At 41.2% G+C, this 26268-nt stretch overlaps 1 protein-coding gene across 3 annotated transcripts in view; it reads left to right on the top strand.

The window, feature by feature from the left end:
• LOC149224572 (RNA-binding KH domain-containing protein RCF3-like) overlaps positions 1 to 26268 on the top strand; it is a 197858-nt gene that overhangs the window by 155957 nt on the left and 15633 nt on the right. The gene's annotated exons all lie outside the window — the stretch shown is intronic.

Here is a 26268-nt window from a genome sequence, read left to right as displayed (position 1 = left end):
TATAACCAACCAGCATTTCGTTTGCAAGACAAAGCTCCAAGACAAGAAAAATAGCCCAAATCCATATGTCAAAATTCATCCATCCCCAAAAAATATCCTCCAAGGAAAAAATGCGGAGTTCTCTATGATTAAAGAGATCCCAAGTCAAGTGATGTTCCAAATGAATGTATCTAACATCAATATATAGCCTCCTAAGGAGTTCGAATTAGCCTATGGGTGTATATTAGTCCCTAAGTAAGTCACTGGACATGTCCTCCAAGGTCCCGTGTCCCGTATTTTATGTGTCGGACACGAAAACGACCCTAAAACGTGTCGAAAACGTTTTTCATTGTGTCCTATAAAATGTAAAACGTATTCGCCGGTTTTCGTCATGTCCTGCATCTGGAAAACGTGTATTCCGTTGATAGAAAATGTTGTCTGCATAAGCTGCAATTGTTTTTGAAAGAAACATTTTTGAGTGGGGCAGCTTAATGATCAAGTTTAGGCCCTAGTATTGATATGCTATTCATGGTAATGTTAAATTCTTAAAGTAAAAGTGACATTCTCCTTAATCATCATTTTCATCCTTTTACTTAAATTTTTAACATTACCATGAGATGACTCAGGATGTTTGAGAGCAGTTCCGGCCTCATTGGATTTCATATGGAGAAAGTAGAATTTTAGATTTCATTCAAAATGCAGCAGACTTATCAGTTTTTTAGGATTTTAGGATTGGGAGATTGTAATGTTTCCAGGTGATACCACCTTCCTGGGCTACCCCTGCCACCAGTAGAGGACGTGGTCTACCTCCTATAGCTCTTACTTATAGTTCTTCAGCTTCTAGAGCATAGCAAACTCCACTGCCAACTCCACCAGCACCAGCATCTACATCTAGAGGGGAAGGGAAAGCTGTGGCATTTTCTCGCAAGAGGGGCAGAGGAAATCAATAGGATTAGACTTTAGTTATTTTCTTATGTGCTTGTAAGTTGTACATGAACAATGAACATTGAATATTCAAGAATCAAGACAAGCATATCACATTTTAATTTCTAAATAGTAAATTTTGATTCTATTTATTTTTTTAAAGTGAACTATGAACTTTGAGAAGTAATTATATTTTAATTTGATTAGATAAGCTGCAACCTGCAATTTAATATGGATAAAAAAACTATATTTCGGTATATATATATATATATATAGATATATTTTATTAAATATATATGAAACGTGTCCCCCGTGTCCTGTTTCTAGGTCACTACGTTTCGTATTGAATACTCGTATTTACGTGTCCTTCGTGTCTCGTGTCCTCGTGTCATGTGACTTAGGTCCCTAATGATAAAATAACGTGCAAATAAAACCTCCCCTATTGGTGACAAGCCCACCAAACTAGCTCACAACTGGAAAAATAAGCCTTACAAGGAGTCAAATAATAATATGTACATGTTGTGGGGCCCTCCGAAGGCCTAATAATGTCCTGAAATGCCATACTGTGGAATAAATTCCTCGGAATATGATGGACAAGGGGGTGGTCCCTTGTTCTCCAAGTAGTAGACCTATGGTGCTCCCAGTGGGTCTGAGGGCACATAAATGATCCCATGGGTCTCCATATGAATCAGAGATGCCTGTAGATCCTCTGCAAGGGTCCAAGTGGTGGAATGAATGCTGCCATGACGTTGTACAAGTCCTGGGACACTTGCCAAGAGTGTGGGGCTCCTGTGGGGGCCTGCTGGGCATAATGTAACAAGCATATCACCATCATCCCAAAAGTGGATCGCTAGTAGTCTCTGAGCATTGATGAAGATCCATGGAGTGTTGTCTACTGTTGTGGCGGCCAATGGCTCTCTATGCACACCCTATATGTGCCAATGTAGACCTCTAGGGGTTAGGATCCTGAACAGGGAGATCAAACCCAAATGGAAAACACCTATAATCCTGCATAAGATCCAATGTGTCCCTAGGCTTCCAGTACAACAACTCATTAAAATAATCATGTTAAAGAGTTTACAAACCATGGATAACAAAGTGAGCACTACATAATGGCATGCCCTTCCATAGTGGGTTTTGGCATGTGCTAGTGTCTCCAAGCTCCAAAGGGGGTTAACCAAGTACCTTATTAGGTGGTTTCAACCATTAAAGGGGATAGTATGTCCAAGGTTCATCCCTCTAATGAGGGTGGCAAGTGATAATTAAGTGGAATGGAGTAGGGTGTGAGAGGGGCAATCTTGGGCCACATATTGGGGCATAGGGGTAGCTAGATAAGGGGAAGCTCACACCTAGGTATGTAATGTGTAGGGAGCAATCGTGGTACATGAGGTGCCTCGACCTTGATTTTTGCACCTTTCTTTATATGCCTTTTACCTTTTATGAATTTTCTTTAATTAACTGCTCGAGGCTCAAAGGGCAAGAACATGATGTGTAAGATATAGCAATGATTACCCCCTTTAAGGTAGGCGGCTCATTGCCTTCCAAAGGTTGGGACAATCATGGGTCCCTGAATGATAAAGGAGGCTCATCTAGGGCCTATGGAGCTAGGGTGATGACCACAGATTGGGGTAGAGCTCATGTATTAGCTTTTGCTCACGTGCTAATTATTTTGTCCCGACCATCTTTTGCATTTTGTGGTAAAATTTCCTGTTAAATGTGGCCAACTATGTTTTTTTTTCTTTTCTTCTTTTAACTGCTTCAACCTCCAGGGCATCATTCTAGGCCTGACCCAATGTGGGGGCAAGGGGATAGGGAGGTTGGTCCTATGTGGACCCAGAATGGAAATGTGGACCGAGGTGGGAGAAATGATGAATGGGGTATAGTGAGTGGAAAGGGAGTAATATATGCAGATAAAGGAGCAGGACCACGCACCCAAAGTCAGGGTTTCCCAAGTAGTACCACCCTAGAACTAGATGGTCAATAAAAGAGATTCCATGGGACTAAGATCCAAGGGTAACATCCAAAAGAGATCAAGGGGACAAGAGCACAAAATAATCCAACCCTTTCCGCCAAATCCCCCCATCAATCCATACCCAAAAGTATCCATGATAAGTAAACCCAATACTCAATTACCAAATGACAAGACATACCTTTATTTTTGGGACCCACCTTCAAACATACGATCAATACAGGTGGGTGAGGGACCACATGGCTGGCTCAGGTGGCAGAGAAATGGCACAATCGAGCTAGTAGGAGTCTGCAAGGGGCTGCTAGCTGCTGACTGAGGTTCATCATGGAGAAAAATTTCTCCTTGGGATATCACCCACGAAGTGGTGGGCAACATCTGGTTCCAACTGGGACATGATCTCTCTCGAAGTGGACGAGGTTGCTCAAACGGGAGGTCACGAGAACTCCAACAATCTCTTGGTTACCGTAGAATTGTTATCTGCACATTTTAAAGATCAAAGCCACGGGGCAACATGTTTTTCACAGTGTCTTATGATCACCCATGCTTAATGTTAGCCCATAAACCAACAAGAAATAAAATATGTATTTTTTTTTTTTTGTTTATAATAACTAAATGAAATCTAATCTATCATGAGAAACATCATATGCGGTTAGTTCTAATGCAAAAATCCTCTTGCAATGCATCCTACCCTAACATGTATGTGATACAATGTTAGTGCTAGGTATAATCATAAACCCAATGCAACCAACATGTCAATTGATCAATACAAGAATGCACGTCCATGATTATTTTTGCAATGGACTTGACAATATAAATGGGAAAAATGATGCGAAGAGTTGCGAGGGCAGGAGGTGGCAAAACAAGAGATCCATATTATATAGAAAGGAACCTTAGAAGAAGGGAAAGACATCATCCGAGAAGATTGAATTTGGTCATCTAACCAGGGGATAGAAATGTCAATGATCAAGTACATGAATCTTTGATGAAGAGTTATCTCAGACCCATCACCCTCTAGGTAAGAAGGATTGAATGTCTCAAACACATTTAGGATGATGTTATTTTGGTCATTGGGAAAACAAGAAGTGGACTTGTCATTGTATTTGGGGAAAACCATGATTCCTAGTTCTTCATCGGGGAAAGCAGCCCTCCATCAAGGCTAGGGGAATGAAGATCATCACAAACATCTTGTTGGATAGGTAAATCCCCTCTACGGATAGAGGCGATCCCTACTAGCCCAGCAGGGGTCTAGCAACAATCACACAATGCTGCTACGCATGTTCCTAATTACAATTAAACAAGAGGTAAAAAGCACCTACTTGGATTCCTGCGCCGTCGTTTGACGAAGAGATGTTGCCTTCGCTCCTCCGCTTCGGCTGGTCACAATCCTCCGCGATCTCCGCAAATAGATACCTGCACACACAAAGAGGAAACAAACACAAGCGTGAAATCTAGTAAAAGTAACCATACATCAGTCAGAAAAGATGTAATTCACATTTAACCATTGCATAGACAAATGAGAATGGAACAATAATAGCAGTCATCTATTATTAATCAGAATAGAGAAGAGTACAACCAAATGTTCTGACGTCGGTAACCTTCTCAGGAGGGGCCAGTCAGCATGTATCTCAAGCATTCACCTTTGAGGATGATTCTCCCAAGACAAACAACTCTCTCTCTCACACAAATAGCACAAAACAACCTTCCCTAAGCAATCAATCACTTCCACACCTAGCACACCAAACCTATAGCAGCAATCTGAGCACTACAAGCTCTGTACAATCCAAGCTATTCCAAGCTAAGTCTAACTAGCTGCTCATGGTATTGGTGGAAGTTTATATAGGAGAAGGAGTCTCCTAAAAGGGTGGAAGGATGAGCTTATCCTTGAGGGAAACGGTTGCAAAGGGTCGAACAGTCATGCCATAGAAGGGAGTCGACATTCACAAAGCTAACAACCAAGCCTGGAGTTATCTGGAAGGCTGGTTGTTTGAACGAATTCGCCCAAACTGGATCAGCGCGGATAATGAGGAAACTGACGCGATGTCGCCGCGTCTACATAACTGGGACAGTCATGTCAGCGCGGAAGAACATGGGAAGGGCACGCTGGCGAACAACGCGGAAAAGTGATGTCCTTCCGAGCTGTCAGCGCATTGAATACACTATGGAGCGCCAGTAATCGCGGATATTTTTCAAACAGACGCGCTGATGCATAAAACTTTAGAAAAATGGGTTTCTGGGCTAGTTCAGAAGGCATGAAGCTTAGTGATTGACACAGCAGGGTGACTGACAGGAAGGCAGTGACAAATTACTGTGTAACACATCTATTTCCAGGGCAAGGGTATAACAAGGGGAGGAATGCTCAAACATGAAGAAAACCCCTTTATTAGTGGCATGGCCTAAGGAAGCATCTTCCTCAATTTCTTCTATATTAGAGTCATCAAAATTTACCACAATTTTGGAAGGCTCTTCTTAAATAATCTTGGAACATAAAGAAGAGACCTTTCCAATCACTAGGAAGAGCTTCATAAGGGCCAACATTGTTATTTAGAAGGAGCAAAGCATTTTCTTCTTCCCTTAGCTCATTCTTATGGACTTGAGAAACCATGGGGTCCTCATTTCTATAATCATACCCAATTCCCCAATCGACAGCCCAAAAGTCACTCGTAGATTCTTCAATTATCATGATTTTCCTCAGAATGCTCCAATTCTTCACTATATATTTGGTGTTGGTTAGGATTCCATTCATTCTCTTCTTTGGATGGGGAGGACTTTTCCTCCTTCATTCGTTCCCGAAGAATGATCTCCAAGGTATTTACTACATGATTTTGATAAAAACTCTCAAGAAGAAGGTCATCTATAGGACTTTCTTTATATGCACTCTTCGTGTTACAAAGTCTTTTCGATTGCTCACACTAGTGGGAGAAAATCTCTTGGGAGTTATATGTGGCCATCAGTTTCCTGCAAGACTTTTCATATTCCATCATCCATTCTTGCAATGTCTGAGGGCTCTCGGGGTTGAGATCTTACGCATTGTCCTTAGAGGATATCCTTTCCAATTCATGAGTATCTCCCTTGGCATTATTATTGAAGTACACATCAATAAGAGGCCCTTCTTCAAACAAAAAACCATATTCAATAACTTCTTCTTCTTGAAGGGCCATATCTAACATTTGGGGTATGTCTTCATGAGATTGGAAACTTGGCCCTTCATGCAACAAGAACTACGTAGTCAATATTGCAAGAGAAGGAATGCTTTTAGGTTTACATGATTCGAGCCAATCAGTACTTGTGGCAATGTGTAGGACAAACAATTCCATTTGGTCACAAGGTTGAGTTATATTTTGCTTGGAAAGTTACCTTATGAACCTTACCACATGATTGGCTAGGGAATGTGGATCCCCATCGAACATTGGCATATTCTTCGTGGATTTCGATGAAGGGTATCTTGGGGTCCTTGTCATATCTATGGCGGGAAAATATGTGGTCAACATGTTGCTGGGTCCTTAATGGCATGGGAGTTGCTAGGGTGAATGAAATTGCCTTAACAAATGCTTGCTTTAAGTTCAATGAAGAACCAGGGCTTCATTCTTCCAATGGAGTCACCAATAAATGATTTTTCAATATGTCATATGGGGAACAAAACACACGTTTCGTGTTCCCCAGAAACGATGCTGGAAAGGTACAAATTAAGCTCACCCTTTCCGCCAAACCACCCCATCAATCCATACCCAGAAGTATCTATGATAAGTAAACCCAATACTCAATTACCAAATGACAAGACATACCTTTAGATTCGGGAGGCCCACCTTCAAACATACGATCAATACAGGTGGGTGAGGGACCACATGGCTGGCTCAGGCGACAAAGAAATGGCATAATCGAGCTAGTAGGAGGTTGTAAGGGGCCATTAGCTACCAACTGAGGTTCATCATGGCGAAAAATTTCTCTTAGGGATATCACCCACAAAGTTCGGGTAACAGGTTGGGCACCTAAAAGGTACCCATTTGACGCCCTTTGATCACTATAAAGAGGAGACCACCTTGCCTCATTTGACACACCAATCAATCTTGTCATGAGCTTTTTTCCAACAAAGAAAGGAAGGAAGGAGGCGGCCGAAAATCTCAAGAGGGCTTGGCAATTTATCTTGTTCTTATGTATTGGTTTGGCTATTATCTTGATTGTGTTTCTGATGTATTGATAAATCTTGAACTCTCTATCTCTCTCTCTCATAAGGAATAATTTCTGGGTTTTCCCATAGTTGATTTTGCTTTGGCCTCAAGCCTAATTTTTGTGTCTCTTGTCTCATGGTTTCATGATTATTTACTACTGCTCTTTCATGGTTTAATGGTTGATATTTTTTGTTTTGTATAACTGCTTAATGATTTTGAATAAATGCTATGAGGAATTAATGCTAACAAATCATTTGAAGTAGTTATCATGTAGAAGAAATATTATTTCTAATTGTGCCCTAGAAAATCAACATGAGAGACCTATGGATTGGTCGGGGAGGTTGATCTTTAATAGAGAGAGAGGCATGTACTTGTAATCTCTCCCTTAGGATGTGGTTCGAGAGACCTATGGATTGGTCAAGGAGATTGATCTTGAGAGATAGAATGAAAAGTATCTCCCTAGCTATGAGAGAGTGTTGGAAATATGGTAGCCATGGTCGTTATTTTCATCATGTGAAGAAAGAAAATTTGAATTTAAATTTTGCATTCTAAATTGCTCATGTCGACCTCCTATTGTTTAATTTGGTTGGGCCCCTTTGAGGCACCCATTTGATCCCCTTTGAAGACTATTTATATGTGAGGCACTCCTCCTCATTTGGGCAATTCACATTACATATTCTTCTATATTTTCTAGCGAAGTTAGGAGGAAAGGAGGACGAAAAACAAAGGAAAGAAAGAAGAGAGGCTTGTCATTTGTGAAATCATGTTTTGGTTATCTGTTATCTTGATTTCATGGTGTGATTGGATGTATTGATGAATATTGAACTCTCTCTCTCATAAGGAAAGATTTTCGGGTTTTCCCCTAGCCTCAGGTCTAAATTCTCTCTTTTGTTTCATTGTCTCGTGGTTATTTTCCCACTGTTCTTTCATGTTTATTGGTTGAATCTTTTTTTTGTATAATTGCTTAATGATATGTGTTTGCCCTAGAAATATCGACATAAGCAAGTAAAACATACAATATTTGGCACAATAGAGTTACTAGAGAGATTTCTTGAGAATGAATTACTTGCAAAGTGTTGGAAATCTCTATTTTTATTGCAAATTTATGCAAGTACAACCAACAAAACACGTTTAGATCTACAAAATATCTACTAGATACTAGTGTAAAATATATCCATATAAAACATGTATCTACCCTAGGACTAGCTCATTCAACAAACTCAAATTTTGCCAAGTGTTTTAAGTTAACTTCGTAATAAGATAAATCAATTATGAACCCCTGCGCTATTTGAAGCTCCTCTACAAAATGGATCAGTCGCTTGGAGCGATCTATCTACAAAACAAGAAAGCCAAGTGGGGTTTCCCCCTAGTTTGCCCTCTCCACAAGACTAAGCAATCCCTCAGCGACTCAACTTGTTAACTATTGTGCAACTTTAATTATTATTGAGTTTATTAGACTATATTAACGGTAATAATATGATTAAGAAAAGAGGACAAATTAAATCCACTCCACACAATGAACATAAAATATATGGACAAAGGTTCATAGAAATTGTGTTGTTTTATTGAAATGATGGCACTAATCTCATATGACAACAACAACAAATACATGAGAGGAGGGTCGCCTTCTATAGAAAAATTTGCGATAGCTAGGTAACAATTGGATAACGACTAGTTTGAACTCCTAAAGATATTATTTTACTAGTCATCCACAATTTGAAGACTTGGTGATTTTTTCATAAAATATTTCATTACAAATTTTTAATTGCCCACTAAGGGGTCGTCTCGAGTCAAATTTACCAATTTGTTCCAAAAATCTCTTTGCTAATGGCTCGATACAGTCAACCATGAAGAATAATACAAGATAGTAGCTCAAATTCCACTAGTTTCCCTTGGAAGAATTTGATTTGGTCATTTGGAGGAATATTTGATCTTCTAATGGCTACTTTTTCGATCCATTGCCCAACTACTTGGTCCATGAGGTCTCCAATGGCTAGTAAGACCTCCTAACGACTAGTTGACTTGTCCAACGGTCGAAGCTAGTGGTAGCTTCGGAAGGTCTTCTACATAGGTTTGGTGTTTTAGCATGTGAGAGATGATTTATTGCCTCGTTAGGTGCTTACTTGGTGAAGTAAGTGATTTATGTCTTCTTTCCCAAGTCTAACTTAGGAAAAGTACAATAATTAAAGTCAATTGATTATTGTGGACTATTAAGCAATTTTCTAAGAATAAATAATTTAATTATCTGTGACCTAGAAATAATCCCAATCGTTGATCTCCAAGATGTTCTTGAAGTGTTTGGGTTAGGGATTTGCACTTAATGAAGATTATAAAGGAAGCCTAGTGAAGAGGTGAAGGCACATAAGAACTCAAGAGAATGAGTCATCACAGAAAGAGCGATTTTCTTTAGTGTGAGTGGCTCAATGGATTGGAGTGCTAAGGAGGAGAAGTACAAAGAATTGAGGGCGAATCTAGGAGGTCAACTTGAGGAGAGTGCAGGGCCAAAATGTTGGGAGAAGGTCGATTTGATTTGGATTTGGATAAAGCTGAATTGTTGGGGCTGAGTTTACTAGGGTGCAGTGAGAGCTCGCAGGGAGGGTCCAGGTTGATTTTCTAACTAATTGGTCGGGCCGACTTTCTCTAGGCCTATTTCTTCCAGAGGTTGATTTCCAAGAGGTCAAATTCTTTGGGTCAAATTCATCTTGTGGGGACCGAGTTATAGGGTCCAATTATTGTATTTTTCCTTGTATCTTTGTGGGTCAAAAACCCAAAATTTCCAGATTAATACATGACAGAGAATTGTTGTGGGTGAATTATTTTCACAATGTGTGATTGATCTCTCTGATTCAAATTCCACTGCATATATTCATTTCTAGAAGTTAAAAATACCAACGATTTTATTTTTCGATAATTTAGTGTTTATTTGGTTAAATAAATAAATTGCTAGGAATAAAATAAATCGTCATGAGAAAATAAATCTGGCTAGTATTTGAAAATTTAACACCAACAACTAGTTTGAATTGACTTCCTCCCTTTACTAACTCCACTTGGCCACCTGCGAATTGGATTTCCAATGCCCTTGATTATCTGAGAATTTTGGCGCTTGGGTTTGGCTAAATTGACTATGATTTCAACTGAGTCTCTTTTGAATTCTTTAAATCTTGCCTAGCGTTGCCACATCATCATTGTCTGCCATGTCATCACATTGTGTTGGATCTCTGGTGCTCTTAGGAATTTAGAGAAATTGAGGCATGCATTTTATTCCTCTTGTTGTGTGTACCAACTTTGACATGTAATACTTTGACATATTACATGTCAAAACTTGACAAAATTTGCCCCTATTATGCCAATTGGAAACTTGTCCTGTGACATCAATGTTGATTTTTTGTGTGATCTTCTTATTTGATAATTACTTATGATATCTTACATTAATACTTTCTTGCGTTCAAATTCATCATAAAGCAATTACACATAAGACCTCAACAGTAGAAACAAAATTTTCAATAAGATCATAGAGAGATAGACAATGAAGAGATACAAGAGTTTACCCCAGGAAAACCCACATGGGGGAAAAAGCCAACAACCTTATCCTTCAAGAAATTATTAAAGTTCAATAGAGATACATCAAATTATATACTAGGTCAAACTAACCAACAATTTAGCTAGGTCAAACCTGGTCAACTACCCTTCAAACAAGACAACCTATTGTCCAACAAATTCAACCGTCTTCTTCTTTTAGGAAAACTTGGTTCTACTGCCTAGATGTTTCTGCCACATATTCGATCTCTCTGCCTCAGATTTGTTCTTTCCTTGTCCTCAGATTTGCCCCTTCTTGCTCCTAAGGTTTGTCGTTATTCTTTTTCCACAGATGGTCTGAACTTTCTTCCTTTTGTTTGCTCAGTTTCGTCCTCTTTTTCCTGCCTTAGAATTTCCCTTTTGCTTGCCTCAAACACATTGAATTTCTTGCACTTGGAGGAGGACGAAATGGCTGTATATATAGAGTCTTGAGAGGCCATATGGGTGCCTCCAGAAGCTGGGCTGACTTGTCTTTGTAGGAGCGTCGACCAGATTAATTTTGGAGCCAAAATTCAAATTTAAAAATTCACAACTTTTCTCTTTTAAATCCGACATGAAGAACATGTCATATATTTTACCTTTTGACAATAGAATGAAGAACATGCTTTATATTTAACATTCTAAAAACATCAAGGGCTAAAATGTTGATTATGAACACTGACCATAGCTACAAAATTCAAGAATCAACATGCCCAAGTAAATGATTTCTAACACCCTTGAGGATTTGAAAAATCTGAAACATTGGTTTTGTTCCTCTTGTTCTGCTGATCATTTCTGACGTAATGCATACATCATTCTGTGCAATGTGTGAAAAATCGGTTACTCGATTCCTACTACAGCAAACTGATTATATTTCACCTACTTGTTAAATTAATTGAACAAGTTACTTGCGGTTTTCTACGGCAAATACTGAAATACATATACTGCCTACACCAAATAAGACTGCGGAAACTAAATATAGCACAGGAGAGAAATAAACATCACACATCTACATAGTTATTTTTGGACAACAATCCCCAGAAAAACTCAATGTGGGAAAAATGGTGCAGTAGCTAAGGGTTCTATTATTATGCAGTATTCTGAGTACAATTCGTTGGATGCCCAACTGGCTATTCGATATAGAGAGAAACTGGACAAACCGAAATAGTGAGATGATCTCACCCTGTCACTGGAAGAACAACTTTGATCTGTTGGAAGTGTCTCTTTTGCGTCCCTTTTGCGTCAGCCTCTACGTAGAACTGCGTCAACCCCATGCAGTCTCTACGTCACCTTTGCTGCTCTTCCTTCTGACCCTCTGCTCGCTGGAAACCTCAGCGCTTAGCCTCCTAGTCTAACAACCCGGCTCCCAGCTTTTGAAACTCGATTTCCTCAGCAGGAATTCGATCTCACTTCAAGCTTTGCACTGCCACTGCGTCAGCTCTGTGTGGCCCAGCGTCAACTTCTTTGGACGTCTTTCTACCCTCTCTGCCTTGTACTCTTCTGTCCAAGAAAAACTTCCCTTTTGATACTATCTCTGCCCCTCACTTCGAATTCCTCTTTTGGCAACTGTTGTGCTTTAGAAATTCGATCTTCTAATCTCTACTCGATGTGTCTTTCAATTGCCCATCAAGCTTCTTCTTATAATCCTCCAGTTGAGAATCAACGACCTAGATTAGATTCTAATCAACGACCCAGATCATTTTGGCTTGATCCTCGTCCTCTTCTAGAAGTTTCACCCATAGTTAGATTAATAACCTTCAATTATTTTAATTTCCTAAGTTTAGACTTAGGCACCCATTAAAAATAATTAATTATTTTAATAAAACTGTCTCCGAGTGGAATTTCCCAAAACGAGTTTTGGGTATTGTGAAATACATGTGTCCAAGCCTCCCTGCAAATTTTGAGGCTTAGAGCACATTCGATGTTACCAGAAATCAACACTCAATGTTAGCGAGGAATGTGCTCTAGTAATGCAACCTGCTAAAGCATCACCCTGCTCTGTGACATCTCCCATTGCGCTGCTGATGTCTGACATCGCTACCCACCAACTACTGTGCAAATGCTGCATTTGTGCTGCTGCTGACACTGCTACTGCCAAAACTACATCTGTACTGCAACTCCCTCTCAAATTCCGCATCCATGTTGCTGCTGGCCCTGTCACTGCCAACACTGCATCCTTCTCCAACTGTTGTTGCGACTGCATTAGCAATGGAAAAACATCCCAAATTACTGAACTGGTGTTCAATATGATGCATCTATTGCTAAAGTTCTGACTGCTGCGCTGACCCTCTGAAGCCTCTGTGTTGCTGTTGACTCTGCTCTGTGCCAATTACACTGCTACTAACTCTAGCTTTGTGCTGCTTAGTCTCTGGTGCTCTTAGCCACTGCATTTGTCACTTCGACACTCCTTTGCATCAACTGACCCGGTCCATCCTGCTACTATTGATCTAGGCTCCCATAGCGAGGTATTGATCCAAGAGGTGGACTCCTCAAGGATCCTGCCCATTTGCAGTTCTTTCGAACTACAATTCTATATCACCCCACCTCTGGGAAATCATGGAAAACTTCTCCTCGATTTGTGCGAATGCAGCCTTCAGATCATGCTTCTCGTCCTTGTCCTTCTTCTTGAGTGGACACGATGTAGCGTAGTGACCAAGTTCAACACATCGGAAGCACTTGATCTTCGAAACATCTTTCTTCTTCTTCCATTGCTCCTGCTGCCCCTTAGATGCGACGACTGCATTCATCCTCCTCCTTCGGCTTTGTCCCACTCGTATTGTCAAGCTTGCATTTGACTAAGTCCCTCCTCATCTCTTCTTGCTGAAGAGTGTTCAACATTCCTTCCCAATTTGTCAATTTTTCCCTGCCCAGGATGCTCTGGACAAATACTTGCCACTCTTCTGAAATTGAGTTCAGGGCCAGCCTCACCATCTTGGTAGGTTGAGGTGTTGACCCCACAGCTGCCAACTCGTCACGGCTCCTGAATCTTTGCAAGGAAAGGATCAATACATTCCCCCTTCTTCATCTACATGGATCTCATCTTTTGCTCCAAGTACATCTTTCGTTTTTTTTCCTAGGGAAAAATCGTAATCTTCCATTAATTTGAAAAATTACATATAGTAGATGCCACTAGCATATGCATAACTATTTGGCCTAGGCCAGTGAAAGTCGCTGTCAAAAATATAAGTTATGGCCAAATCCATTCCCAAGAAACGCTGTACATATTCACCTCAGAGGGTGTTCATCGTGTCTAGTATGCGGAAAATAAAAACATAAATATATACATATAGTGATACTGAGTATCAACTGTAAAATAACTCCAAAAATTTAGGGCTTGCCCGCGCTAGGATATGCTCTATCTATGTAGGGCCAGTGATAATACTGATATTGTTATGTACCAAGTTGTTCCTATATCATCCACAAGCCTCTAGGGTGTGCCGTGGCCTCCTTGGATAATTTGTCAGCAACCTTGTTATGTTCCCTGTAAATGTGTTGACAGGTGATAGAGTTAAATTGTGCCTTGTAAACCATAATTTCATCCAAAATGTTCCTAAGAGTATGAGCATGACAATTATTGATGTTATTGAACCAATTTATGATGATTTTGGAGTCTCCGAAGATCTGAAGATTAATGCAAGAGTGTGCCAGTGCAAAATGCAAGAGATGCCTAAGAGTGATCAGTTCTGCATAGTTATTGGTTCCCTCTCCCAATCCCAGCTATATTTTGTAATGGTGCTGATCTATTAGGAATAGAAGGATACCCCCCCCCCCCACATCCTTGAGCTTGGGCTGCTCCATCAAAGTATGCCCACAGTATGGAGCGATCAATTGTCTCAGAGGTATGTGATCGAATTGAAGGAGGGTGGCGTTCCTCCGAGATTTCATGGTAGGCAACGGTGATCTTAGCTATTATAAGCGGCCGTCGTGCCTTTGTTCCTTTAAAGATAATACCATTCCTTGTCAGCCAGATAGACCAACAGATGAGGAGAGGCAGACATAGAGATTTTATGTCTTGATATGCAACGATCTAGTTGTTCCATGCTTCAGGGATCGAAAGACCGTGCCATCTGCCATGCTTGGAGAGGAGATGTAAAACTTGTTGCCACAGCTGTACACACTTTGGGCAGTGTACAGAGAACGCACCAATGCAGCCCATAGTGAGATTTGCTCATGAGGTTTGCTCCGATAGGTGTCTTGTTGTTGAGCACATTCTACATAAAGAGTCTAGTTCGAGGAGGTGCTTTGAGCTTCCAGATCTTTCGCCACCAGTCCAGGAGAACAGGTGGTTTGCGCTCAGTGAGAAGGTTGGGATAACTAGCTTTTGGGGAGTACTTCCCATGTTCGGCCGGGGTCCATATGAGCTCATCAGGGCCCTCCTTTATGCGCACATGTGCTTCGTTCAGGGCATTTATATACCCATCCCAGGTTTGTTGCCAGTGTTCAGGGATACCCAGGTTTCGAGCAGATAACCAAGCATGTTCGAAGATGGAGCTGTTCTCCATGTCTACTATTTGGAAGTACATCTTTTGTTGTTTGGAAGATCCTTGATATAGCGTGGACAAGACATCCCACATCTCCCTGGCAGTCCCTTTGCCTGAGATGTGACATACTACATGATCCTTCACTCCGTCAAGGATCATCCACTTGGCCTTCGTCATTTCTCCCTATTACTTTTTGAGCGGATTTGGATCCACAGGCTCAGCTACGACACTGTCGATGTAGATCTTGAGAAAATGTTCATCCAAAAGGCATGACATCCTTGCCTTCCAGATCACATAGTTGGATGCACCATCCAACCGATCCTGATCTCTCAACCCACGAGTTGCCATCTCTACCAATCGAAAAAGTCGAATGACCTCCTTTCTCCTCTGCGCTGCTGCTGGGCTAGCCTATGCACTCCCTGCTGGATTTAGTAGATCTGCTGCCCCTTGCTGCTACTCAGCAAATGAGAGTTCGAATTCCTTGGCTAGGAATTCTCCGAGGAAGAATTCCTCAACTGTCTCTCTCTCTCTCCCGCTTATGCTATTCTGCTAGCAACCGCTGCAAAGTATCTGCGTTCCAGCTGAAGATCTGCTCTGCGAGGAAAAATACGCTACTCCCTTCTGCCTCTGGTAAGCTTTGATTTGGAGATCGAATTTCTCTATCGACTCACTTAGAGAAATCGATTTCTCCTCAAAAATTCGACCTTCTTGGCCTTCGAACTGCACTGCCTTAGGGGTTTTGAATCGCTGCCTCTGTAGTAATTTCGAACTCCTCTTCCTTTCTGCTTCTGAGTTTTTCTGCTCACGATTTGTGCTCTGATACCATGTGAAAAATCAGTTACCTGATTCCTACTACAACAAACTGCCCAAACCAGTTAGAATCTGCCCAAACCATTTCTGGGTCTTGGAGATCTCATGTGCTTTAGCCTCTCCACCAATTTTCATGGCTAGAGCACATCCATTGCTACCCCAAATCGACACTCCCTCTTAGCGAGGATTGTGCTCTAGTAATACTCCTCACTGAGTATCACCTTGATCATCCAGCATCGTTCCTTGTGCTGATGCTAAGCCTTCTTGCCAACATCCTCTGCACTGCTGCATCCTGTACTGCTGCCCATGGCCCTACCACTGCCACTGCTGCATCTGTATGACAACTCCTGCATTCGTGCTGTTGCTGGTCCTTTCTCCCAACACTGCATCTGCACTGCAACTCCCTCTGCATCCGTGCTGCTGTTGGTCCTTCTTCCCAACACTGTATCTGCACTGCAACATCACCCCCATTTCTGCTACTGAAATGGATTCCTTATCATCCCCATCTTTTCCCTGAAGTAATCAAAATTTGTTCTTCCAAGGGCCTTGATGAGGATGTCTGCCACCTGTTCTCGTGTCGGAGTGTAGCTCAACTGTACAACTCCTCATTGGGCACAATCTCTGACAAAGTGACAACGGATATCAATATGCTTTGACTGATCATGAAACATTGGATTCTCAGAGAGCTTGATGCAACTCTGATTATCGCACGTGATCCTGGTCGTCTCCATTTTTCTTCTGAAGAGGTTCACAAACAATTTTCTAAGCCATATGGCCTCACACGAAGCTGTGCTCGCTGCCATATATTCTGCCTCAGATGAGCTTAGAGCCACGGACTTCTGTTTCCTACTGCACCAAGAGGTTATTCCTGATCCAATGTTAAAACAGTACCCAGAGGTACTTTTTTGATCCACTGAACTTCCTGCCCAATCTACATCAGTAAATCCACTCAATCTGATATCCTTACTCCTGGTGTACAAGAGTCCACAATTGACTGTTCCCTGTAAATACCTGAGAACATGTTTCGCTGCTGCCCAGTGCACCCTCTTCGGTTCCACCATGAACTGACTGAGGGTGTTGACAATGTTGCAAATGTTTGGCCTGGTATTGACCAGATACATCAGGGACCCTATGAGCTGCCTGTATAAGGTGGGATCAACATCCTTGTCTTTTGATGCATCAATCTTCATCCAGTTGGTGATCATTGGAGTAGCCATAGGTCTACAGTCCTCCATCCTGAATCTCTTCAGGATTTCTGTAGCATATCTCTCTTGCCCAAGGAAGGTCTCTCTCTTTTGCTACTAAACTTCCAACCCTAGGAAATAATACATTCGTCCCAAGTCCTTCATATCGAATTTTGTGGCTAGATTCTTCTTGCAGTCTCCGATGAGCCTGGATGATCCTGTCAGAAAGAGATCATCCACATACAATACTAAGATTAGCAGCTCATTCTTGACAAATCCCATCTTCTGCAAGTAGCCATCGATTCAACCATACCATGCTCTAGGTGCCTTTTTCAGCCCATACAAGGCTTTCTTCAACTTGCATACATGAGACTTCTTCTCATGTGTCTCAAAGCTCTCTGGTTGTGCAATGTATATGTCTTCTTCTATCACCCTGTTCAGAAATGCTGTTTTGACATCCATCTGATGAATCTCCCACCCCATCTGTGCTGCAAGAGATATCACGGTTCTAATAGATGTATACTTGGCTACTAGGGCAAAGGTTTTTTCGTAATCAATTCCTTCCTTCTGAGCATACCCCTTAGCCACAAACCTAGCTTTATATTTCTCAACACTGCCGTTTACAACCTATTTGATCTTGTAGATCCATCTCGGACCTACCACTAATCTATCTTGAGGCCTTGGCACTACCTCCCAGACATCGTTCACCATTATGGAGTTGTACTCCTCTACCATTGCATCCAACCAAACCTGATGTTGAGTTGCCTCCTGGAAATTGTCAGGCTCCCCATCCTAAGCTACTAATGCCTGATATCTATCTGGCTGTTTTCGCTCCCTTGTATTGTTTCTTGGCGCGCCGATGAAGTCCTCTGCATCTCACAGAATCTGATGAAGTTCCCTGCTAGTTCTTCCTCTGCCAGCAGGTGCTTCTGTTAGCTCCTCATCCTGTGAATCTTCCTGACCCGAGGAAGAATTCTTTACTTCTGTTGGTTGAAGAGGTTTAACCAACGACTTCTCTCTTGACTGCTCTTCGGAAGGCATTTCTCAAGATTTTCTGAAAGCCCTGTCCTCCATGAACTTCACATCTCGTCGAACCACGACTTTCCTGCTCCCTGGAAGATAGATTTTGTATGCCTTAGCATTCTCGCTATATCCCACTCAATGTTGCACGAAGCGGGAGCGAAGCGGAAGCGCGGAAGCGGAAGCGCGGAAGCGGAAGCGGGAGCGCGGAAGCGTCATTTTCCAAAAATCTAGGAAGCGAAGCGTCCGCGGAAGCGTCTGCTATATATATATATATATTTATATTTTTTTGCATTTATACTCAAAACAAACATCCCAAATACCAAATTAATTGTAGAAGACATGAAAACATGCATATTTTTGCATAAATCAAGATAGATATGGCATCCATGATTCCATTGTAGTTACTAGTATGTACAACAATCATCTATATTCTAGCTATTACAAACATACATCAAATTTTTAAGCATATTATAAAACATAAAACATTTAAGCATATTATAAAACATAAAACATAGAGCATATTATGATTTATCTAGCAAGTGAGCAACTGTCAACATTTGTCATGTCCAAATTCAAATAATAATGTTTACAAAATATGTCACTTGGTCACCGCCAAGCCAAAAAGGTTCAAAATTCAAATTCACAAGTCTACAAGTCTAATGAGTAATCTATGACAAAAAGTAGTAGATTGTGAATATATCTACTAATCTCTCCTCCTTCCACCACGAATAGAATGTGGTGGCGGGCCTCCACGTGGTGGCAATGAAGAAGATGGTGCCTGTGGAAGTCGTGGCACTGAAACTGATGAAGAAGAACCCCCTGCTATTGGTGTTGAACCATGGAACCTAGGAACCAAGGGACCAGATGGGGGTGGGGGTGGTGGCATATCAACACGGTCATCATCATCCTAGAATCGCTCAAAAAATTCATGCAAAAAAAAAACACTAGCTAACAAAAAAATTAAAAACATGAATAATTGAATTAGAGAAATGCTTCATAAGGGAAAATTGGAAAATTCATACCACAATGGACATACCTAGAAAAGAGCATCCTCTAATTGCTCTAGTCGCAACACTCCATCCTCCAAATTGGGCTCCTCTGGATTCTTGTCCCAAATCAACAAGTCTTTATTAGACTTTGCATCTTCACAGTAATGGGACAACAATCGCAAGTTGTAATGAACATAAACCAAGCTCTCTGTCCGGTCTAAACTCAACCTGTTCCTTTTAGCACTGTGGATGAAAGAATAAGAGCTCCAACACCTCTCTGCAGAAGAAGTGTTTACCACCTGTGATAGCACCCGCAATGCCAAACTCTGTAGAAGTGGAGTACCCCCTCCATGGATGTTCCACCACTCAAGAGCAGAAAAAGTCTCTCGATCTTTAATTGCATGCATGCTCCCAAATGGACCAGTGTTGAGCGTATAGTTGCTCACCTGTCTCCGTACCAATGCAGCCTCCTCCTCATCAGGGATTAATTTACTCAATGCAGCCATATATTTTTGGTGAACCTCTTGATCTTGGTGTGGTTTTCTCCTGCTTCCCCCCCCAGGTGCTGGTGTTGAAAGCCATGATGGATGATAGTATTTAGGTGTCAAAACATATGCTAATGCATGCAATGGAATATTTAGCATTTCCCATCGGTTTTGCACCTCTACACGAATATAATTGTACAAGGTGGTATCTCTAGGCTCAACAATGTCTTTAATCTGCCCCAACATGCTATCCATTTGCTCATACACCTCCCCAATTACTGGTCGATCTGAATCTGCAAACTTGATCATGTAATAAATTGGTTTGGTGAATTGCAAAATATATTTAACCTGTGACCAAAAGTAACTGTCAAGAACAGTGTCCTTGACTACATTAGCACCATCTGTGTCAGTGTTAATTTCATCCCATGTTTCAGCACACACCAGATTAATTAAAGCTTGTCTCACCTTCACTAGCCGCCTAAAGGTGAGGTAATAACTAGCAAATCTTGTCTTTGCAATTTTAAGCAATTGCAACTTGGAGTAAGTGCCATAGAAGTAGTTTACCCTTGTATGCCCTGTGATGAATTTAATGAGCTGCTTCCCTTTCCTGTAAACCTCAGCAATCCACCCACAATCTTTGTGTTTCACAATATCATGCATCAAAAGGTTCAATGTGTGAACCAGGCACCCAGACCAAAAGATGTTTGGATGAGTACGCTCAATAATTTTTCCTGCTGCCTTACAATTTGCTGCATTATCTGTGATCACTTGAACCACATTATTCGGACCAACATCTTTGATTGATTTCAATAGGAGATCTGCAATGTTTTGTGCAGTTGCACTGATGGAGGAGGAGTCATGACATGCAATAAATACTGCACCACTAGAAGAAACACCAAGAACATTTATCAAATGTTGGTTTCTAATATTTGTCCACCCATCTGATACAATGGATACCCCAGAATCCACCCACTCATTTGTAAAACGTGTCAAAGCTCTTTGAACCTTAGCTTTTTCTCTTTCTAATAACACTGTTCTAGCTTTCTCATAGTTGGGGGCCTTGTATCCTTTTGGGGCTTCATTGATGGCCTTTACCATGTCATGCCAATAGGGAGAGCGAAGCACATTGAATGGTACACCGCAAGCACAAAGAAAACGGACTATCTTTCCATCCACATCATCCCTCCCAGCAACATTAAGGAAATCCCCTATTGTTCTTCTACCTCCAGAGGTTGCAGAAGTACCATGAGGAGATGAGCAACTACCAAATTTAGAGGTTGCACTTGATTCAGAATGAGTTTTTGGTTTCTTGTTTTTTTGTTGTGCAGCCATCTCTATTTGGATGTATTTTCTTCTTTCTTCAGTTGAAATGTTTGGGCAAATTTGTACCCCCACAGAACCCTTTTTTTCATCACTGTCCAGCACCCCACAAAGATGCCTCCTCAGACGGGTATATGAACCACAATATGGTTTTCCTCCATGACAACCATGAGGGCACACAAATTTTTAAGATCCACCACCCTTTCCCCCATCAAGTTTGGTCACATAGTTCCACAAGGGTGTTGATGTAGCTTTCCCATCTTGTGTTTCAGTGTCCCCTTCAAGTTCATACCCTTCCTCTTCAAACCCTTCCTCCTCATCATACATTGGGTCACTACTATTAGGACCATCACCAATGTCCTCCTCTGTTTCTTTCCTTCTATTCTTCACCCTTGCCATCATTAAAACCAAGAGTGGAATGATACATAGAAGCCAAAAGAACACCATCTTGGAATATGGATATAGGTGGTGGACAACCTGTAAATAAAGGAGCAAGTAGAAACAATGGGAAAGAGTAGGAGAGGGAGGAGAAAAATACAATTTTTTTTTCAAAAAAACAAGGGAGTTTGGGGTTTGAACTTACCTCTTTAGCTCTTGTAGATGAAGTCCTCCAAGCTCTTGCTCCAAGCTCCTCCTCCTTCTCCTAGCTCCTCCTTCTTCACTCCTCCAAGCTCTCCTCTCTTCTCCTCTCCTTTCCTCTCTTCTCTTCTCCTCTCCTCTCTTCTCTTCTCCAACTCTCATAAACTCAAAGTGAGAAAATGAGGAATGAATGGGGGCTTTATTCTTTTCATTCCTCAACCTAAACTCACCCTAAACTCACCCTAACCCACCCCCTCAATGCTAACTTAAGTTAACTTTAAAAAAAAATTAAAAAAAATGATGTATTTTTCCCTTGCCCGCGCGGTTTTGGAGGAAGCGCTCCGAAGCGCTGCGTGAAGCGCACGCTTCCGGGCCCGAAGCGTGGCGCTTCGGAGGCCCGAAGCGCCATCCGAAGCGCGCTTCGGGGCCCACGCTTCCTAAAATCCAGGAAGCGCTTTAAAAAATCCGAATCGCGCTTCGCAGTTTTTGGAATCGCGCTTCCTGGGGCGCTTCCGGAACGCTTCCGTACGGAGCGCGATTCCGGCCTAGGATCCGGGGGGGGCGCTTCCTGCAACGTTGATCCCACTACATATCCCTTTTCCGCAGTTTGATCCAGCTTTTTCCTCTTTTCCTCGGGTATGCGGCAATATGCTAAACTCCCAAATATCCTGAAATGACTGATTTCAGGTGTATTCCCTGGGAAAACTTTCTCTAGAGTAATCTTGCCCAATGCCCAATGAGAGTCCTGTTCTGAACATAGATTGCTGTGTTGCATGCTTTTGCCCATAGGAATTTTGGCATATCTTGATCATACATCATGGCCCTAGCTACTTCTACAATAGTCCTGTTCTTCCTTTCTGCTACTCCATTATGCTCTGGATTGTAAGGAGCTGTCCACTCTCTTTTGATGCCCTCCTTAGTGCAAAAGTCAATGAAGTCCTTATCGACATACTCTCCTCCATTATCTGAGCGCAAAACTTTTATTTTCTTCCTAGTCAAATTTTCCACCAAAACCTTGAACTCTTTGAATTGACATAAAACCTCGTCCTTAGTTTTCAGAAAATAAATCCAAGTATTCCTTGAGTGGTCATCAATGAAGGTAGGGAAGTACTCGACACCACTAAGAGCTTTAGTGGACATAGGTTCGCAGATATTTGAGTGTATCAATCCTAGTACACTCTTGGCCCCTGTTTTTACTTCTAGGAAATGCTGCTTTGGCATACTTTCCTAGAGCACATCCTCTGCATACATCATCTTGTTTCGTACTAAGATCCAGAACTCTTGTTACAGTGCTCCTAAGAATTCTCAGAGCCCCATGGTGCAAATGTCTCATTTTTCTGTGCCATAGTTTGTTCAAATCCTTGTCTCCATGACTGCTTATTACTGCCATTTGTGATTCTAGTTGTAGTCTATACAACCTGTTACTTTTGATCCCGATCTGCACTTTCTTTTTCCAGGTCGGGTGTTGACGTATACTTTCTCCTTGATGAAGAAGACGTCATAGCCTTTGCTTTGAAGTTGCAACACGGAAAGTAAGTTCATCCCCAATCCTGGTACATGAAGCACATTGGTAGCACGAGACCACTACCCCGATTTTGTTTGAAAAACTATGGTACCCCTCCCTATTGGAGTACACTTTGCCTTGTTCCCCATGGTGATCTGAAAGTTCATCTTCTCCTATCGAATCTGAGAAACATTCTCGGATTCCCATCATATGCCAAGAGGCTCCACTGTCTATATACAATACCTCTAATGATGCAAAACTAGTCATACAAGCCACTTCTTTTTCCAACTTGGAAGCCAACATAGAAAAATCAAAATCACTTTCTCTTGTGCAATTTTTTGAAAATCTGTGCGAGTCTCCTGACGTAGATGCCTCTGCATCATGGTCTCGACCCATGATTGATTTTCCCTTCCTGTCTCTGATTACTTCCTCTGATACCATGTGAAAATTCTATCACTGCAACACTGATTTACTTTACCTACTTATTTTCCAATAAGTTATTTATGAAATTCCTTCAATAAACATTAAAATAATTTATGCTGCAGATATCACACCATAATACAGAAACAAACACATGCACAAGAATCAACACATTGACACAGATATTTTGGACAACAATCCCCGAAAAAACCCAATGTGGGAAAACCGGTGCAGCAAGGGAGGATTTTATTATTCAACAATTCTTTAGTACAACAGGGTGCCAAACTGGCTTACCCAACATAGAGAAAATTTCTCTAGCACTTCTCCTAGTCTCTGCGTTAGCCTGGTTGACCTCTGCGTAGCTCCTAGACACTCTACGTCAGCCCCTGCCTCTCTGCGTCAGCACTGGGCCTCTCTGTGCCACCCATGCAGGCCCTCCAGTGACTGCGCAGTCTGCTGCTGCCTGAGAGGCTCTGTGTATGCCTCTCCAACGTTTACACTGGTCTTCTGGTGCTGTTCCCGACTCTCTATTCCATACTTGCTGCCTCTTGCTACTCTCTAGACCACTAGTTTGAATTTCTCAGCTAACCCCGCTCCAGAAATTGAACTGACTGGTCTCCCTCAGTGTATCCTCCCACTGACCCTCAAGCCTCTTCTTATGCTTTTCTCATTGGTCCATCAACGACCGAGATTAAATCTCTAATCAACGACTAATATTAGATTTGGCTTGATCCATGACTTTTGGACCCTTCTAACCCAATTTTATATTAATACCCATTAATGTTTTATTTTTTCTAAGTTTAGACTTAGGAACTTCATTAAAAATATTAATTATTTTAATATCTCCCCAAGCGGCTAAAATCTGCCCAAACCATTTCTGGGTCTTGGAAATCTCATGTGCTTTAGCCTCTCCACCAATTTTCATGGCTAGAGCACATCCGATGCTACTTTAAATCAACACCATAAAACCATGAGTCCTCAAGTAAGTTCACCCAAGGCACTCTTCAATCCCATACAAGATGAGAGGAACTCAAAGTGAACTTCAAGGGACCAGCCATGGTTGAACCAAGACAACAATATACAATCAATGAGAAGAGGACACAAGCTGAGGGTACCTAATACAAAACCTCACATGGTTGTTACATTTGTTTGACTTGTGACTTTGGACTTGCAATGGTGGTGATAAATGCCACAAAAGTTTCTTATGTACCGTTGCTGACATGCGGGATAGCAAGGCCAAGGGTTTGTTAACCTCTGGAGAAATCATTATTAAGAATATGCAATAAATTATCAGCATGGAGGATCAACCTATGATTAATGGCTCTCTTCATGATGCTATTTTGAGGGTTTGGGCATGGTAATATTGTAAAGCCATTTATCATGGTATTTTTCCAAAAGTAATGAATGTCGGGATCACCCTTTCTAGTTTCTACCCGATGTGGACTTGGAAGTTTCAAGGTCGGTGTATTTTTGACATTCCATGGTTCCATTCTCGCAGATTAAGTGAGAAGAGCTTTCTTATTTTCACAAGGCCTTTAAAATGCGGAAAGAAGAACATGGTCAAAATGGAGGGATCAAACTTGGTTCAAGGGTTTGTTGACCTCTGAGATGATCATCGTTGGGAAATTGCAATAAACTATCATATGGAGGGTCAACCCACAATGAATGGCTCTCTTCATGACCCTATTTTGAGGGTTTGGGTATGGTAATATTGAAAAAACATTTTTTAGTACAATTCCAAGAACTTATGCATGTCTATGCACAAGAGAACTCAAATGGCAGCTATTTTAAACAAGGGATTGGAGCTGATCAGACAACAAATTTTGTGGGTTACTAGGCTTTGTAGTGTGTGGTTGTAGAGAGTATCTTACAAACTTACGGTGTTCATGTGGATGGTGGTGTGTCAAGGAATTCTCTTAAAATCAATATTGGCCATGTTTGGATTAACCAATGAGAAGTTTTGCCATTGTGGAAAACTAGAAATTATCGAACACATTTTTTGGGAATCCACATTTTAACAAAAATTGTCAGAAATAATAGCAAATTAGATTTTCCCTAAGTTGTAGTAAATACCTAGTTTGGCAACTTCCTAGTACCGTGAGATTCCTGGGAATGTTGAAACGGGTACAAAATGCCTTGGAAACAGCATCATCCATGCTGTATGATGTTTCAAATATGGAAATCTCATACAGTACTGCTGGCAGCGTTTCGAAGGTATTTTTGCCATTTTTGGTGACCTTCAGGCACTCTTTTGTAAGTTTTCAGGCCCACCTAACCTCCTGATATTGGTGTGGGACCTGAACGGAAATATCAACATGTTTGTGCCCATGACCCGTTAAGACAAAACAGAGATAGGGGATTGAGGTTTGAAGGGTTTGTCACCTTGGTAATTAATGGTAATATTAAATTCTTAAAGTAGAAGGATAGGAAAGGCGAGATAAAGGAGAATGAGGGTATACGATTGACATTTGTCAAGACCACCAAGCTATGGGATTTTGCATCGTGTAATCATCTATGAGAGTTAATATAGACATGGGTTTCATTCTAAAATATCAACTATATATATCATCCTTATTTTCTTGCAAGATAATGTGTTATTTAAAAAAAACCTATATATCTATATTTTTTGTATTTTTATATACTGTGTTTCCCCCTTCCACTTTTCATGCAACTTAGGATTTACCTCAGTCATACAGAAAACCATACATTGGCATGCAGCTTTCCTTGAGGATCACAAATTACTTGTCTCCGACAATTCCCATGGCTTTTGGCATTGTCTTTGTGCTTTGGTATTGTATACAATTTAGAGAATTTGATATAAACATTTGATGGGAAAATAGGTCTTTCTTTAAAATTCAGCTTTTTAAAATTGCCTGCTCA

The sequence above is a fragment of the Pinus tabuliformis genome, chromosome Q (genome assembly GCF_031772625.1).
Source record: "Pinus tabuliformis cultivar Carrire ecotype Pingquan chromosome Q, CPIR1, whole genome shotgun sequence".
Classification (NCBI taxonomy): Eukaryota; Viridiplantae; Streptophyta; class Pinopsida; order Pinales; family Pinaceae; genus Pinus; species Pinus tabuliformis.
This window is presented reverse-complemented; position numbering and strand designations above follow the sequence as displayed.